We start from the raw sequence: 16,787 nt of genomic DNA, 5'->3' as shown, positions 1-16,787 counted from the left end.
AAAGACTTAAAAAACTTTAAGCTATGTTTGGTTATTGAAAAGTTAAAATTTGAAGGAAAGCATATGGAATGGAAAGAAGACGTAGAAGAAAAGAAAGAGTAAAAGAAAAACAAAATTAAATCAATAAATTATTTTCATATTTTACTTTAAATATTTTTTTCATGGATTTAACTCTTCTTACTTACATATTAAATCACTTTAAAATATATAAAAAATTTTATAATTTTAATTATATTTAACTTTCTTCTATATTTTTCATAATAAAATCAAATATAAGAAAATCAGTTTTTTTAATTTTTTTTTCCTACTACTTTCCGTAAACCAAATATAATTTTGTAATTTGTTATCTTTGATAAGGAAACTTATTTTTTAATATTTGATTATATTATGAAAAATATCAAATATAATTATGATTAATTTCATTCACTTCTTTCTATCCTTATTGATATCAAATTTTATCAAATATCTCTTCTATTATTCTCATCTTTTAATTTTTACTCGTGTTTCTCTCACTCAAAATAAGAGAGATATTTGATAAAAATTCAAACATATAAGAGCTAGAAGTATTTAGTTAAAACCCCTTATGAGGTGAATGAAATTAACCCATATAGAAATATTAAAATAAGTGAAATAAATTTGAAATAATATATAAAAATAATTTATTAATTTTAAACTTATTTTTATTTTTCTTTATTTTTTTCTCTCTTACTTTTCCTCATAATTTTCTTTTATTTTCCCCGTATTTTTTCTCAAATTTTCTAGAAATCAAACATAACCTTAGAATTCATTTAACTAATTAAATTACAACAAAAGATATAACCCTAATACAAATTACCCAAGTTTCTTTGCTCCAAATAAGATTGGCTTTCACTACTTACGTTTCAAAAAACTCACCTCTGGACCGATATGAATCACAACAATTAGTGGATCACTCAACACAATGGCTAGAGCTCCCATAACCCACTTCATGTTGTACTTCTTAACCAACCATCTCCCTCCACATAGAGAGCAGAGAAAAGCATATAAAGAGAAGAAATTTAGAGTACATAAAAAGGGTTTTAAGGGACACATAAAAGGGTGAAGGGTAAAAGTGTAATTTTTTTTGTAAAAGAGGAGTTTTGAGATTAAACCAAACCTTCCTTGAACCTATTCACATCCACTTCATTTTAACCGTTTTTAGGAAAACAAAAATGATCATAAAATGAAAAGACAACTTTGCCATTATCCCTTTCATTTTCACCAATTTCTCTATTCACAATCTCGACAAAATTTATAGAAAATTGTTGTTTTGAAGTGAAAGACAAACAAATCATTATTTATAAAGATAAAGATAAAGATTTTTTTTTTCTATTTTTTTTTAAAATCATTTTTCAACCTTTTGAAGTTAATGAAGAAAGGAGTTCATGGTCGAGTGTTTGGATCTCTAAATCTACACACCTTTTATAATATTTGGTATAAGAGATCTAGACACTCTTCATGATGTCCAATTCACTAGTTATGGCCACCATGAAAAGCATTTAATGTATGAGTGATGAACACCCTATGGCGTTTGTGTGACATCCCTTGGGGAATAATTTTTTTTTACATTCATGTGAGGTAGCATCTTCGAATTGTGTAAAAGCATTTTAAAGTCATGATAACAATGAACAGATCATATCTAGATATAACAATGGATTATGATAAATAATATCAAATTCAAACATTACTTAAAAGTATGTGAAGTCAAACACCTCACAAGTCGTGGACGACAAAGGATGTCCAGGTCATATAAGAGTAGGACTACAACTTAAACGAGTTTAATTGAGATTTGAGTTGACAAGGGCAAGGTTTGGATTAATCTTGGGTTAGAAAAATATCAACTAAAAAATATCGGGTTATTTGATTAGAATGGTCAGAAATATAATTTTAGAAATCTAACCCTTCAATTTTTTCATAATGTCGTTCTTTTTTTGTAAAAATAATTTTTTTAAAACCTACTTGTAAATACTTGAAATAGTTAAAAAGTATTTATATTAAAAAAAAAAAAAGTTAATCTTCAAGGAAATGTTATCAAATCACCCACGTTCCGCTGCCCTGAAGTGGTCCAACACTTGGCCACGTCCTTCATCATGTAGCTGCTGTTAAGGAGCACGTTTCTCTCAACTGCTCATCGTGTGGCAAATCAGAGAAACGTGGCTTTGATGGGAAGCCACGTTTTCTTTGTATTTTAAATATCCGTCTTGGTCCCGAGCTCCTCTCTCATGCTGCTAAAAATCTTCAAAAACTACACCATCCATAAGGAGAGATAGAGCTTTGGAAACCAAAGACTTGCAACCCAACAATGGCTGGAGGTAAGTATGACATAAGTTACATTCTATATGCATTATGAATTGCTTACATTTGGTATCAGAGCCATAAATCTTGCCTCTGCCTTGGTATCTCTTTTGCACCAGATTTGCTTAGTTAATGGTTTCTTTTCTGGATGTAAGATACAGTTATACAGTATGTTTAGGAAAGAACATCCATAAGTTGATCTCTTAAAAACACTCCATAAATTGAAATACCTTGCTTGCTAACCGGAAAAATAATAGATAACAGAACAAATGTTTAGAACCCATTTGGTGGAGTTGGGGTTGCACTCCGACGGAACCACCCCTTTCCATTTGTTCTGGCCATTGACACTGCCGCGGTCGGCCATGTGGATCTGCCCAGAAAGTATAAGGTTGGTTGTTAATGTTGTAGGCTGCCTGAAAATGCTGCATTAAAATTGAAGCTTTCCACGCTGGCTGCGATGTCAACAAGCACCATTTCCGGTGCTGTTTAAGGCTGCAATTTCAGCAGCTGTAGGAGTCATATTCAGGGGCTATTCATAGCCGCTGCTGGTGCTGGTTTCAAGCACTGCAAGTGCCCATTCCAAGCACCATTCAGCCCCGTTTCGAGCGCCATTTAGGCGCTGTTCAAGCACCGATGCAGGTGCCTGTTCCGAGTGCTATTCAGGCACCACTGCAAGCGTCATTCAGGATTTAATTAAACGCCGCTGCTGGTGCTGGTTTCAGCCGCTGCAGGCGCGACTTAAGGAGTTCCAAAAGCGCCATTTCTGGTGCTTTTTGAGGCTGCAATTTCAGCAGCTAAAGGCACCATTTTTTGGTATTCAAGAAGGGCCATTTCCGGTGTTGTATTGGGGTTGCAGTGGTGAGCCGCTGCAGGCATGATGCCGGCGTCGCTTAAAGATCGGTTCAATGTTGTTTTGGTGCCGCGGATGATGCGGCTGCAGGCAATTAAGGGTGGTTATGATGCCAACGTGCTGAATGTTGGAACCCATAAATTAATAAATAAATAAATAAATAAAACTAGAGAGAGATTAGGCTTTTTCCTTTTGGGCCTTGGCATAAGGAAGCTATTGGGCCCATTAGACTTGTTACATGTGCAGTGATCCAATAAAATTATTAAAGTCTTTAAGTGTTGGGCCATGGGTCCATTATGATATTTGAGCTGATTTAGGTTCTAATGGCCCGGTTTGAATTATTTTATTGATTATTTTTATATATGTGATCCTTTATACATGCATATTAAATCATTAATTTTATTGTTTGTATGTATAAAATGTAGCTTAATTTGTGTTAGATAAATTAAATGTTGTAGCTATTAATGCATGCAAATTTTATCTAAATTGTATAAGATATATTAGAATATATATATCATATAATCTTAATGTCTAGTGAACCATATAATTTTTTTAATAATTAAGGAATAGCCACAGCGACCTTAATTATATAAAAATTATATATTAAGTAAATCTGGATCACATTATGGACATTAATTGTAATTAACTATATAAATATGATGATTTTACCCCACAGGGTTTTCATTATGTTTATATAATTAATTAGGATAAAATATTAAAATTAATTTTTCCTAATTTACCCACAGGAGTTAGGAATAATTAATTTAATAGGTTTATCATAAAGATTATAGACAGAAAATATCAAACTATATTCATAATAAATTTCATAATTCAATAAAATAGTTTGATAAAGTCTATCATAAAGATAATTAATCTGATTGAATTAAAGATTTAGCCCACAAGCAATTTTTAATAAAATTAGATTTAATTTTAAGCATGTTCTACATTGGTAAAGCATGAATTTATATTAAAGCCTCAAATTTTTAATAAGCTTGTAATCCTTTTGTGCAATTTTACCTAGCATATCTGATATTCGTTGTGAAGTTCCCGAACTTAGAGGAGATAACTTTAAGATATGGAAGGAGAGAATTCTTCTTCAATTAGGGTGCATGGATATAGACTATGCCATAAGGAAAGATGAACCACATAAGATCACTGATACCAGCACACCTGAACAAATTTTGTTGTACGAACGCTGGGAGAAATCTAATCGCCTTAGCGTGATGTACATTAAGACAAAAATCAGTGCTGGTATACGTGGTTCAATCGAGCAACATGAAAATGTTCGTGAATTGCTAAAGGCTATTGACGAGCAATTCGTCACTTCAGATAAAGCCTTGGCAAGCACCCTAATTATGAAGTTCACATCCTTGAAGCTCACCGCTGTAAGAGGTGTGCGTAAACATATCATGGAGATGAGGGACATTGTGGCTCAATTGAAGAAACTCGAGGTAGAAATGTCTGAATCTTTCTTGGTGCACTTTATCCTTAACACTCTTCCACCTCAGTATGGACCTTTCAAAATCTCTTACAACACACATAAGGATAAGTGGTCTATCAATGAATTGATGACCATGTGTGTTCAAGAGGAAGGAAGGTTAATGATGGAACAGGGAGAAAGTGCCATGCTGGTGACGCAAAGGAAAGGAAAGAAAGGAAAATCTCAAGCTAGTCAGAAAAGGAAGCAACAAATTCCTCCTAAATCTGACATTAAGAAAGACGAAAAGTGTTTAAACTGTAAAAAGAAAGGACACGTGAAGAAGAAATGTTTGAAATTTCAGAATTGGCTCGAGAAGAAAGGTAACCCTACCTCATTTGTTTGTTATGAATCTAATATGGTTAATGTAAACACTAACACATGGTGGATTGATTCTGGATCTACAATCCACATTTCAAATTCCTTGCAGGGTATGCAAAACCTAAGGAAGCCAGTGACAAGTGAGCAATTCATCTTATCCGGAAACAAGATGGGCTCGCATGTGGAAGCAATAGGGACATGTTATTTAACTTTATATGGTGGTTTTATTTTGGAATTGCAAAGGACCTTTTATGTACCAAGTTTCTCACGAAACTTGATTTCAGTTTCTAGACTTGTACCGTTTGGATATTCCTTTCATTTTTCAGAAACATCTTTCAGTTTGATTTATAAATCTGAATGTGTTGGGAATGGTATCTTGTCTGATGGTCTTTATTGTATATTCTTACAAAATGATACCGCTCATAATTCATTACATGTCCAAACTGGCATTAAGAGATGTGTTGTAAAAGAGGATTCCTCTACATTGTGGCACCGGAGATTAGGTCATATCTCCATAGATAGAATCAAAAGATTGGTGAATGATGGGGTACTTAGTACTCTAGATTTTACTGACTTTGAGACTTGTGTGGACTGCATTAAGGGTAAGCAGACTAATAAGTCAAAGAGAGGTGCTACTAAGAGTTCCACCATACTAGAGATCATACATACTGATATATGTAGTCTTGACATGGACTCTCATGGTCAGAAATACTTCATCTCTTTCATAGATGATTTCTCACGATACATGTATCTCTACATACTTCATAATAAAAATGAAGCTTTAGATGCCTTTAAAGTTTTCAAGGCAGAAGTAGAGAAACAATATGGTAAACAAATTAAGATCGTGAGATCAGATAGAGGTGGAGAATATTATGGTAGATACTTGGAAGATGGACAATCACCTGGGCCATTTGCAAAGTTTCTTCAAGAGCATGGGATTGTTGCCCAATACACCATGCCTGGTTCTCCAAACCAAAATGGTGTAGCAGAAAGAAGAAACCGAACTTTATTGGACATGGTGAGGAGTATGCTTAGCAGCTCAAAACTCCCTAAATTCTTGTGGACTGAAGCACTTAAGACAGCTGTGTATATATTAAACCGAGTTCCAACCAAGGTTGTCCCAAAGACGCCATTTGAGTTATTGAAAGGTTGGAAACCGAGTTTGCGACATATGCGCGTTTGGGGATGCTCATCTGAAGTGAGAATTTATAATCCACAGGAGAAGAAACTGGACCCAAGGACTATTAGTGGGTATTTCATTGGATATGTTGAAAAGTCTAAGGGGTACATATTTTACTGTCCATCTCACAACACTAGGATTGTGGAATCAAGAAATGCTAAATTTCTTGAATATGACTTGGTCAGTGGGAGCGATCAATTTAGAAACATAGTTTCTGATATTGATCATACAGAGTCTCAACCTTCCACTTCAAGCGATAGATTGTTTATTGTTCATAACACCCCTCAAGTACAAACGGGTGTTGAACGAACAATCAATGAAGTTCAACCAGTCATTGAAGTTCCACAAGTTGTTGACAATATTCCAGTAGACCAAGTTGATCAGGAGTTGCCTAACACTTCTGAACAGCAAGTTGAACCTTATACTTCCTCGGAAGATATTGGTGCAACCTTAAGAAGGTCTGCTCGAACTAAGAGGTCAGCAATTCCTAGTGATTATGTAGTGTATCTACAAGAATCTGACTATAATATAGGAGCCGAAAATGATCCCGAATCATTTTCACAAGCCATGAGTTGCAAAGAATCAGAATTGTGGTACAATGCCATGAAGGATGAGATGAGTTCCATGAGGTGCAACGATGTTTGGGACCTTGTTGAGTTGCCTAATGGTGTAAAAACCATTGGTTGTAAATGGGTTTTTAAGACAAAGAAAGACTCATCAGGCAACATTGAGAGATATAAGGCTAGACTTGTTGCAAAGGGGTTCACTCAGAAAGAAGGAATCGATTACACGGAAACCTTTTCTCCTGTATCTAAGAAAGATTCCTTACGCATTATATTGGCATTAGTAGCCCACTTTGATTTGGAATTGCAACAAATGGATGTGAAAACATCATTTCTTAATGGAGAGCTAGAGGAGGAGGTTTACATGAAACAACCTGAAGGATTCCCCTCTAGTGATGGTGAGCAATTGGTTTGTAAGCTTAAGAAATCCATATACGGTTTGAAACAAGCATCCCGCCAATGGTATTTAAAATTCCATAACATAATTTCTTCATTTGGTTTTGTTGAAAATGTTATGGATCAATGCATATACCTTAAGGTCAGTGGGAGTAAAGTTTGTTTTCTTGTTTTATACGTGGATGACATCTTACTTGCAACCAATGATAAGGGTTTACTTCATGAGGTGAAACAATTCCTCTCTAAAAATTTCGACATGAAGGATATGGGTGAGGCATCTTATGTCATTGGCATTAAGATCCATAGAGACAGATTTAAAGGTATCTTAGGTTTGTCTCAAGAAACCTATATCAATAAAGTTTTAGAGAGATTTCGGATGAAGAATTGTTCACCTAGTGTTTCTCCTATAGTGAAGGGTGATAGGTTCAATCTGGACCAATGCCCGAAAAATGATCTTGAAAGGGAACAAATGAAGAACATTCCATACGCTTCTGCAGTTGGAAGTCTGATGTATGCTCAGGTCTGCACAAGGCCTGACATTGCATTTGCTGTTGGAATGTTAGGACGATATCAGAGTAACCCAGGTATAGACCACTGGAAAGCTACAAAGAAAGTGATGAGATATCTTCAAGGAACCAAAGATTACAAGCTTATGTACAGACGAACAAGCAATTTAGAGATAGTTGGCTACTCAGATTCAGACTTCGCTGGTTGTGTTGATTCACGTAAATCAACATCTGGATACATTTTTATATTGGCCGGTGGAGCTATATCTTGGAGGAGCGTTAAGCAGACCATGACTGCTACTTCTACTATGGAAGCTGAGTTCATATCTTGTTTTGAGGCTACTTCACATGGTGTATGGCTTAAGAGTTTCATTTCCGGGCTTAGAGTTATGGATTCAATATCTAGGCCATTGAGTATATATTGCGACAATTCAGCTGCAGTCTTTATGGCAAAGAATAATAAAAGTGGAAGTCGAAGCAAGCACATCGACATTAAGTATCTAGCCATAAGAGAACGTGTTAAAGAAAAGAAAGTGGTTATTGAGCACATTAGCACTGAATTGATGATCGCTGATCCTTTGACTAAGGGCATGCCACCGTTGAAATTCAAGGATCATGTAATGAACATGGGACTTAGTTCCCTTATGTAGTTTTTATTGTACAAACTCTTATTATGATGTTTTCTCATATTGATGTGCACCTTTATTTAATTTTGAGAAAATTCAACTTCATTGGACCAAGAATGAACATAGGGTTTATTTATTAAGTAATATTGCCACATAAAGTAAAATGTTAAGAAATGAATACATTGTAATACATGGAAGATAACACTCGTTATATAGAGGACTTATCGCCATGATTCATATATTTGTTACTTAATGCGGAAAAAATGATGATCTAAGATAGGACATGAGGTTAAAAGTGTGGACCAAGTGGGAGAATGTTATCAAATCACCCACGTTCCGCTGCCCTGAAGTGGTCCAACACTTGGCCACGTCCTTCATCATGTAGCTGCTGTTAAGGAGCACGTTTCTCTCAACTGCTCATCGTGTGGCAAATCAGAGAAACGTGGCTTTGATGGGAAGCCACGTTTTCTTTGTATTTTAAATATTCGTCTTGGTCCCGAGCTCCTCTCTCATGCTGCTGAAAATCTTCAGAAACTACACCATCCATAAGGAGAGATAGAGCTTTGGAAACCAAAGACTTGCAACCCAACAATGGCTGGAGGTAAGTATGGCATAAGTTACATTCTATATGCATTATGAATTGCTTACAGTAAAAACATAGAAGATATGTTAAATTCACGACTATGAAAATTATTTCATTCCTTTTAACCAATTAATTCAAAAACATTTGAGATGACATAAGTTGAGGGTTCAAATAACCCATCAAAACCCGAACCCTTACATTATGATTAATTATTATTTTAAAATTATATTACCTAATGTTTTATTTAAAATATGAAAATATAAACAAGATAAGGAATGAATTATAATATTTCTCACTTTTTAATTATCTTAAGTTAAGGTTATCAGTTTTGAATTATCTTAACCTAATATTAAATCATTTTTGTTTGCTTGTTCAAGTATTTTAGAATGTTGAATTTGAGTTTGTGCTTGTTTCTTATATTAAATAAATGTATTTTAAATCGTAGGAACGTATTTTAAAAATATCATTTAAATGGCTAAGAATATGACTTGAGTAATCAAAACACTTCCAAAACCAATGGAGTTGAACCGTTAAAGAATGGGAAGATAAAAGACCCATGGAGCATGAACATTATTAGGGTTATTCGATTGAAAAGGCTTCTCAAAACCCAATTTTTGAAATTTAACCTCCCACCCTTTTTTGGCATCATTTGGAAAAAAATATCCTCATTATTTTCTTGTAAAAATAACTCTTCTTTTAAAACCTACACGTAAATACTTAAAACAGAAAATGACATTTATGTCAAAAATTGATTACTTTTAAAAATAAACAAAAAAAAACATGAGAAGGGTTAGATTTCCGATTCTAGGGATTATTTAATCCCTTTTAACCAAATGTTTCATATTATTAAGGTTAAAGATGGACAAAGAGCCAAAAAAGAAAAAGAAAAAAAGAAAGGGGTTTTGGGAATTTGGAGAGGTGATGGAGGTGTTACGGGGAATCTTGGAAGGTGATGGGAGTTCTTTTTGAACTCATGCTCTTTCCAAATAAACCCCACCTACTTTTTTATTTGAAATGATACATTTATCTTCATTCACGCCTTAGTCCTTACCCAAAAATCTTACCATAATTCCTTACTTTCTACTTTTGTCTTGTTTTTTTCCTTATACAAACTTAGTGGTGAAGACAAAATCTTCCTCTTTTAACACTCTGCCCAAGGTCCCCAGTCCCCACTAACTTGGAATTTATTTATTTGTTATTTTTTATGGAGTCCACTTAGTATTAAAAAAAAAAAAAAAAAGGTAATACACATTATATATCATGCAAGATTCAGATTTAATAATCAGTTTTGAATCTGATTTGATGTGGAATCATAAACCAAATAGTTGTTTATTAGAGAATCCTCTTATTTTATGGCTTGCCTATTGAATGTCAATTACCTTCAAGTCAAATGAATTTTTAGCAACTAGACTATACAAGAGTGTAGTCATTTGGATGAACTTTTTTTTTTTTTTTCCTACTTTTAAAAATAAGAAATATAAATACTTTTTAATTATGCTTATAGTTTTGTAAATATTAAAATATATTTTATTATTATATAGTAGAAAATAAAATAACTGTGAGTAATTCTTTTATTATTTTGGGTTGTTTTGATTAATTTTCACGTTTATTTTAAAATTAAGAGATTTTGATAAAAGAGTTAATCATGAAAACTCAAAAAAAATTAATAATACATCTCGACATAGAATTTATACCATTGGTTATTTAATTTTTGTTAAAAATCACTTAATCTATTAAATATTTAAATTAGAGGGTATTTGTAATTTGTTTTCACATTTTAGATTGTTTATTTTTTTTATGACTTATTATAAAATTTCAGTTAAATAAAAAAATTAAAATAGTTAAATTTTTCTAATGAGAAAAAATAATAAATTTTTCTTTATTTTCTAATGTTTAATAAAAAATAAATATTAAAAAACAAACAACATATTACTTAACACTATGAAATATTATTTAATTTTAAATTTTATTTATAATTAAGTAAAAAAAAAAAAAAACATCTTAGTTATGGCTTTTCCCATGAACCAAAATGCAATAAGTGGTTTTCAAGAATTTATAATTTTTTTTACTAAATTCTTATAGTAAGCCTAACGATAAATAATTTTTATGTAATTTTTATGGTTTTCTCATTTTCTCATTGAAAAAAAAAAGCTTGATTTTTTATTAATATATTTTAAAATTTTAATTAGATTTAAGTTTTTATTTATTTGGAACTCCTCTAGTATATCATTATATTATTTCAATTAATAATAATAATAATAATTATTATTATTATTATTATTATTATTATTATTATTATTATTGTTGTTGTTGTTGTTGTTGTTGTTGTTATATCAAATAAAAATTAACTTATTTTTATGGTAAATATTTATATTAAAAATATTTTTATTTTAGCATCTTATAAAAATTAGAAGTAGCACTAAAATTGAAGCAAAAACTTTTTATTAATTATGTTATTTAAAAAAGAATTAAATAGTTATATACTACAAATCATATGAATTAACTTAATATTATATTAAAATAATCAATTTTCCAACAATTTCCACCATTTTCCTAAAAACCAAACAAGCTAAATCTTTAATGGGTTTTCTTCACTTGCATCCATGGCAAATTCTCTAACCCTGGCAACACCCACTACTTTTCACATTCTACTCATTTTTCTTCATACTTTGTCTATTTGGTTTGTGAGAAAATAGCCACATAGAAGAAAGTTGCAACCCATTGGGTTTTCCAAAGGAAATAGCTTTTGAATTATAACGGAGGTGAGTTGTTTATTTATTGAAGAAATTATGATAGAGAATGCTAAATTATATTCTATAAGGAAGAATTTCCCAAAAATCCTAACATAAAGAGACCAAATTCCACTAGTATTTGGACAAATGTTGAACAAAGAAGATCTATCAAAAAATAAAGCAAAAGAAAAAAAATCTCTTTTCTTTGTCCAAGTTTATATCCAATCTTAAAGGATAATCCACCAAAAAAAATAGTTTTTTAGGTGAAAAACCCCTCACATGTATCAATTCATTTCCCGTGCCTCTTTCAAAACCTACAATAAAGAAAATAAAAAGCATGATACTTTAAGAAAATACATGGGAATTAGCAAATGAAAAACTTACAAAATCAAAACAATAAAGTTAAAGTTAAAAATACATCATAAAATGAAAGGAAAAAAAAATCAACTTCTTAGTTTTCTCAAGTGTCAAAACAATAATAAAAAAAGTTACAGACTTTGTTACTAATTTTTATTTTTTCTAATAGCTAAATGAAGATAATTGATAAAAGGATGAGTGAGTTGAAAAAGTATCAGAAGGCGATGTGAAGAGTGAAGAGATTTGCAAGAGAGAAGAAACCCTTAGTTCTAATTTCATACGTCATCGAGAGCTGTAAGTTTGTTGGAAAGTTCATAATCTCAAAGTTCTTTTAAGTTTGGCAAAGTGAAAATATTAATAATATTAATTTTTTTTATAAAAAAAATCACTTTTATATTAAGTTTTTTCAAGCCTAAAGTTCTAAACTTTTTTTATATTGAAAGATGTTTCCATAAAATTATAAAAAATAGATAGATTCTATTAAATTTAATTTCATATTTTATTTATTTAATTTAAAATTAAATTATTTTTAAAGTTCCTTTAATTTAATTATAAAATCAAATAACTTTTTGTTTATGTTTTTATCATCAATTTTTTCAAGAGATGCAGGGATCAACTTTTTAAAGTGGACTTTGAAATTTTGAAATTTCATTTTAATGAAATAAGTTATTATTGATATTTATTTTCAAATTAAGTAATTTTATATTAATAGTACAACAATGACCCCTTTAACCTTATATCACTTTCTAATGACTCATATTTAAAAATTTTAATGTCTTATAACATGGTTTTATTAATGAAATTTCGTATAAGTTAATACTTCCACCATTGGAAGAAAGAAATTAAAATTTAAAATTAATCAAATATAAAAAATATAAAAAATCTTTCCAAAAAGGAAAAAAAAAATGGAAGTGTAAATAAAATAAGTTACTTGAATTGAAAACAACTAACATTATTTTTTTTTTTAAAAAAGATACAATATTTTCTAAATATATTTGTATCCATAAAAGTTCAACTAACTAAAAACATTATTTTTATTAGATGTCTAGTAAATACGAGTTTACTAAAAAAAAAGTAATTAGAAAATGAGAAATAAGATTGAATTGAATAATTATGAATTAATAGATAATATTAATGATGATAAAATTTTGTAATTAAAAACTGCTACAACTAAATATTTTTTTGAATTAAAAACTTTTGAACTTTAAAAAAAAATATTTGGGTAATTGTAAAAAGGAAAAGTTTATAATATAATTAGATAATATTTATTATTAGTTTATTTCTTATACCAAATATGTAGGTTATATAACCCATTTAACAAAAAAAAAAAAAAATACCAATTCATAATGAGATTCTCAATGTATTTATATCAATAGTTTTATCTTATTACTTAAATTAAATTATTAAGTTATTAAGTTGATTTATGAAACACCACTAAAAAATTAAATTTTGACATTTAAAAATATAATGAAGATTGACATTCAAAATTATTTTTATATACTTGCAAATTCTGTCTTTAAAAATAAGATAAAAGCTTTGTAGACCCTCATTCATGGCAAATTAATTCTATTATAAAAATTATAAATTAATAATTGACCAAGTCCAATAAAATATTACATTTTTAACTTATAATATAAGTATATTTTGTTAAATTAATATTAATATAAAGATGCACTTAGATATACTTGGATTTGCCAACTATTTTTCCACTTATTTTCTTTAGAAAAGTGAATAAATTATTTGGTGTCACGTGATCAATAAAATATCTCATAAAAAAATTTAATAAGATCTTCGTTAATTGTTATTTATTATTATTTATTATTTTTATTATTCTTTCACTACTGTGGATTAAACTATAATAATTTTAAATTAGGGTTGGTCCCACGTTCATAAAGTCTCACGCAAGAAACGATGCCACGTCCACTTCTATCATTTATAGTCTCATCTCATTTTTAAATGGGAAAAGTGTGTTTTGATTAAAAAAAGTTAAAATAAAATTATTTTAAATATTGTATACTCTCCACGTTGAAAGATGGTTTTTGATTAATACCTTTTAAAAGCCTAATTATTTTTAGCTAAATATATTAAAATTTAATTTTATAAAATTTTAAATTCTCAATTTTTTTTTTACTATTATTAAATATTTGACTACACATTTTTTTCCTTTTTAAAATTGTACCAAGCCCAATGTTAGATCAAGGACCCAATTTGTTTCCTTTTTATTTATTTCTATTAAGCGTTCATCCTAAGTCAAGGTCGAATTCTCTGTAAGATTCATAGTTGTATTACTTATAACTTCCTTGTTTGTAAATAAAATCAATTCAAAATTATTTTTCATTCCAATGTGTAACTTATATCTATGTGCTTTATTTTTGCCTCGAGTTCCTCTTAGAAATATAGTAATACATATCCCAGCACATCAATCCCACAAACCTCTTATCAACGATGAAGGTGAAGAGCAAATCAAAATAAAAAAACTAACATTAGGTTTAGGAATAATCAAGTTCGAATTGATGACTTCCACCACTTCAATCATTAAAGTATAATAAAAAATAATGGAAAAGCTCTTGCATCATTGTTGAATCTATAATTCAATAATAGTCATGTTATAAATATATAAATAATGAAAAAACTTAATAATATTTTATTATTTTCCTTTTTATATATATCATCAAATTTAATCATAATAAAGAAAAAAAATATAAATATAATATTTTTAAATTTTATTAAATAAAATATATATAATATTTAAGTATGCAAATACATTCAAGATATAATTTTTTCAAAATATTTAGTTAAATATATATATATATATATATATATATATATATATATATATATAACATAATAACTTTAAAAAATAAAATTAATTGGTTAAAATGGATGAAATAATCTTCATATTTGTGAATTTAATCTCTTGCATATTTTTGTTTAAAAAATAATTTATTTTTTATATAAATGTCACTATTTCAAATATTTACAACATGTTTTAAAAGAAATAGTTATTTTTACTAGAAAAGAAGGAGGACATTTTTGTCAAAATGTGATAAAAAAAATAAAAATGAGGGGTTAGATTTCAAAATTTGGGTTTCTAAAATGCATTTTTAATTAAAAAAAACCCTAAAAAATATTAAAAGGTTTGTTACACTTTCAAAGGTAAATGCCTATTTAATGAATGGCTGGTTGAGGCTGAGGCATGATTTATGGCCCATGTAATACTTGGCCCATTCCCCTTTTGGGCTATCTCTTCAAGCCCAGCTTTGGAAAGGCAAACCGAAGCGAAAAAGGGTCTAGTAGACGGTTGAATCGGTTCAACTGGTTTGGGCCGGTTTTCAAAACATTGCTCTAGCCTGTAATATGAGCTTGTCTCTCTACACTATATTGGCTAAATTAGGGAAGCTCTGTTATTAGTTATTACTCAACTTGGGCCATATTTGAGTACATTATTTGTGAACCTTTTTAATATTAAAAATAAAATATAAAAAATTGCATAAAAACACATATACCGATTGAAAATGAGATCAAGCTTATAACATCTTATGTTTCTTTAAGTCTCATTGCTTTATACCTATCATTTTGTACCTTGATCTCATTCATTTATATTTTAACTTTGTATCTTGATCCCATATATTTGTACATTAGTCTTATTTTGTGTATCTGATCTTATTTTTTGTACCTTAATCTCATTGTTTGTACATTTATTTAATTACTTAAATTTTTTATATACTTTCAATGGAGGAGATTGAGAGTTTGATGGGTATTAAATCAGTATTAGTTTTTTCTAAGATGTTATTTGATTTACTTCTAGTGGTATATAATATTTTTAGATATTATATCAAATGAAATACATTAAATATATTGTATTACAATATTCGATATTTTTCAAAAATAAAATTATATTGCATCACAATATTTGTTATTTAAAAAATTAAAGCTTCTCTAATATTTAATGTTATTTAAAAATTGTTTTATAATTTATAATTTAATAAGTTTTTTTTTTGTTAATGTTAAAGATTTATGATCTCCTTCTTTTATGTTTATATCAAGTAATAATTACAACATAAATTTAAAATAAGACATAAATACTTGAAGTATGCAAGGGAAAGTGAAAACGTGGATCCTCTGCATATTTCCTCCCTATAGTGGTGCTATGAGAACTTTTATAAAGATAAGATGGTAAGTGGTAAAAAAATTGATCATCTCATTAGCTCATGAAATAATTATTAATTTATTTAATAAATTGGTGAGAGTGTCCCTTTATTTCTATTGGTTAAGAATATTTATAATTAAAATATTTATTTATTTTTTTTTAAAATGTGTTGTTAAATATATAAAAACTATTTGTGTATTTATGATATATTCTATACATATTTATAGTTTTTTTTAACTACAAGTTTAATTTTTTTTAATCAAAATTTTTATTTTGCAAAATGTGTGAAATCAAAAATTGAAAAAAAAAAAGATGAAAAAAATAAATTTATGATTAAGGGGATATTCATATCTTATATTTCAACTTACAATTATCATTTTCCTATAATATAAAAAATGTTAGGATAATATATTTGATTGAACACAAAATAAGATATATTATATCGTTTTTTTATCCTATCTCGTACATATTTAGTTAACCTAACACAACTTTTAAATTGACATGATGATGGGATATGGATATTCTAAGAGATTATTCTAATAAGATACACATATCTTAGTGAAACAACTTATTCTTGGTAGACAAGTAAATAAATAGTCTAACGAAAAAATATTACAAAAGTTATAATCTATTTTCTAATATTTATATTCTTTCCAAATATATAAATTATAAGTAAATGTTGATCAATTCCATGCACATATAAATCCAATCGCACAATAGAAATATGATATAA

Source organism: Vitis riparia, chromosome 11 (genome assembly GCF_004353265.1).
Source record: "Vitis riparia cultivar Riparia Gloire de Montpellier isolate 1030 chromosome 11, EGFV_Vit.rip_1.0, whole genome shotgun sequence".
In the NCBI taxonomy this organism is placed as follows: domain Eukaryota; kingdom Viridiplantae; phylum Streptophyta; class Magnoliopsida; order Vitales; family Vitaceae; genus Vitis; species Vitis riparia.
The sequence above is the reverse complement of the archived record's forward strand: the minus strand, read 5'-3'. Positions refer to the sequence as shown.